Raw genomic sequence first — 3,061 nt, 5'->3', positions numbered from 1 at the left:
TAAGTCTGGAAGCCTTGTGCTGAAGACACCAGTATAACTGTTTTCCTGGAGCTGGCCTTGCTCGCACAAGGACCCTGACCAGACTTTGGGGAGAGCTGAACCCCACACGTCGTACAGAGCTGACTGCCGATCCAGGCAGAGGCTAAGACCCGGCGGAGGGGGTGCTCTGCCGTCCGGTTCCTTTCCTCCCGGGGCAGCAGAGGCAGGAGCGGCCGTGCTCCCCGAGGGAGCCTCCCAGGCGACGGAGAAGCTGGACATGAACTCCTCAAAGGCACAGGGGCTCTGCGAGCTCTCGGAGGACTACAAGCAAATCTACCTCCCCCTGACCTACAGCATCATCTTTGTGCTAGGGCTGCCCCTGAACGGCACCGTCTTGTGGCTCTCCTGGCGCCAAACCAAGCGCTGGAGCTGCGCCACCATCTACCTGGTGAACCTGATGGTGGCCGACCTGCTTTACATGCTGACCCTGCCCTTCCTCATCATCACCTACTCCCTGGGCGACAGGTGGCCCTTCGGGGAGCTGCTCTGCAGGCTGGTGCGCTTCCTGTTCTACACCAACCTCTACGGCAGCATCCTGCTGCTGACCTGCATCTCCGTGCACCGCTTCCTGGGCGTGTGCCACCCCCTGAGGTCGCTGCCCTACCGGACCCGCCGGCACGCCCTGCTGGGCACCGCTGCCACCTGGGCCCTGGTGGTCCTCCAGCTGCTGCCCACACTGGGCTTCTCCCACACGGACTACATCGACGGCCAGGTGGTCTGCTACGACATGACCAATCCCACGAGTTTCAACCAGTTTTTTGCCTACGGTATGGTCCTGACGCTGTCCGGCTTTGTCTTGCCCTCCTTGGTCATCTTGGTGTGCTACTCACAGATGCTCAGGAGCCTGACCAAGCCAGAGGTCCTCGTGAGGCCGGGCAACGCGGCCCGGGCCAAGTCCATCCGGACCATCCTGCTGGTGTGCAGCCTCTTCGCCCTCTGCTTCGTGCCCTTCCACGTCACACGCTCCTTCTACCTCATGCTCCGCTTCCTGACTTCCCAGGACTGCCAGCTCTTGATGGTGGCCAGCGTGGCCTACAAGGTGTGGAGGCCTCTGGTGAGCATGAGCAGCTGCCTCAACCCAGTCCTGTACTTCTTGTCGGTTGGGAGCAACAGAGTCAGGCTCTTCGGAAAACTGAGGCATCATAAGGTGGGCGAGCACCCAGCTGCAGCCAAACGAGAGAGACCTGGGGGTGGGCAGATCTGGGTGCTGTCAAGGTGAAGTTTGGGGGAAACGAGCTCCAAGATGTTGACAGTGACTTGCTTGAACACTGTCATGTGCTGGTGGGAGAGGGACTCAAGATCTCCTGTGGTGTCCTGTGGGAAAGGACTTTATGTTGATGTTAAGAAACTTTAAAATAAGAATATGCAGAGTCACCAACACAAAGGAAAACTTTATTTTAATGAGAGCTGACATCTGTTTCATCATTCAGGTCTCTCAGCTCAAATGTCACCTCATCAGAAGCCACTCCAGTCCAATAGCTAATGTTGCGCTCTCTCCACATACGCAGTCACTAAGTTTCCCTACCTACTATCTTTTTAACACTTATTAGTAACTGGACTTGTTAATTAGTTTACTTATTTTTTTTTTTTAAATATATCTTTATTGATTTCAGAGAGAGGAAAGGAGAGGGAGAGAGAGAGAGAGATAGAAACATCAATGATGAGAGTCATGGATCAAGCCCGCAACCCAGGCATGTGCCCTGACCGGGAATCGAACCCCGATCGCCTGGATCCTAGGTCGACGCTCAACCACTGAGCCACGCCCAGCCGGGCCTAGTTTACTTATGATCTATCTCTGCCCCCTAATAGGCTCCTATGACAGGGACTTTGATTGCTGTACCTCTAATGCCAGTCTCCACAGCAGGGCCCAAAACATGGTGAGGGCACTGTAGAATGGGGTTGAGTGAATAAGTGAAGGAATAAATGGATGGGTGAGTGAATTACTGTGAATTACTATGTAAGAGCACTTTACATGGAGTAGTTCACTGAATCCTCACAACAGCCCTTGGAGATGGGAGCTGTTAGCCCCATTTACAAACAAGGGGATCAAAGCACAGAGCTTCAGTTACTTGTCATAGATCACCCGGCTGGAGAAGGCCCAGGTCATGGTGCTGCGTGGAAGCTCTGAACCCAGGAACCGACCTCTGAAGTACACGCTCCTAAAACTGGAGCACGTGGCCCAGTCTTAGGAGCATTCTAAAAGTACAGTTTACTGCTTTCAAGGGCACATAATAATTAGAGCTAGACTAAGCGTTGCCAGCAGATTTCCTTAGGATAATGGTGCACTAGGCCCCATCCAGAGGCTGGTCAGGGCCAGTCATGTTCTCCTTCACAGAATAGGCTGGTTTTAGGTCAGCTCACTGTTTTACGTAATTGCTGTTATCTGAAGACCACTAGGTATATGGTATGAGCTCTTCTGCTCCACTCTTAGCCAGTTAAGGTTAAAAAAAGCTCTGCAGGGTAAAGTAGGAGATGTGGGGTAAAGTGACTACATGAAGGATGGTTTTTATTGGAACATGATGTCTCAGTTTATGACAGGAAAGTTTTACCATTGTCTTAAATTGCAATATGATGTTCATTCTCTTAAAAAAAAAAATTATTTAAGAGCAAGGTAACCCAAAAAGATGACCTTAAAAAGACCTCTCATATTTAAACAATAATGATCTCCAAAGAGTTCTCAGATCTAAACATACATTATTTAAGAATTCATTATAATCTATGAAGAGGTGGGTAAAACTTTTTAATAAAAACCGAAGTGTAACCTGTCATTACTACCCCACTCTAATTACAGAAAATGTCTGAGTAAACCATACATATGTCTAGATTATAAAATTTTATTCTAAAAGTGCAGTTTATTGCTTTCAAGGGCACATAATAATTAGAGCTAGACTAAGTGTTGCCAGCAGATTTCCTTAGGATAATTAGCTTAATGAATAGGGAAGGACGTTTTCTAATTAGCAGGTCAGCTGTTTCCTCATAAGTGTGTGCATCTACAGTAGCTGACAGAGCATAAAACTGTTTG

The 3,061-nt window shown here is 49.7% G+C and overlaps 1 pseudogene across 1 annotated transcript; it reads left to right on the top strand.

The window, feature by feature from the left end:
- Positions 1-256: 256 nt before the first annotated feature.
- Positions 257-1,258, top strand: LOC308557937 (P2Y purinoceptor 2 pseudogene; annotated as a pseudogene). Its single transcript has one exon. The product of its transcript is annotated as a P2Y purinoceptor 2 pseudogene (transcript).
- The last annotated feature ends 1,803 nt before the right edge of the window (positions 1,259-3,061 follow it).

The sequence above is a fragment of the Miniopterus schreibersii genome, assembly GCF_964146895.1.
Source record: "Miniopterus schreibersii genome assembly, chromosome: 5".
Lineage (NCBI taxonomy): Eukaryota > Metazoa > Chordata > Mammalia > Chiroptera > Miniopteridae > Miniopterus > Miniopterus schreibersii.
This window is presented reverse-complemented; position numbering and strand designations above follow the sequence as displayed.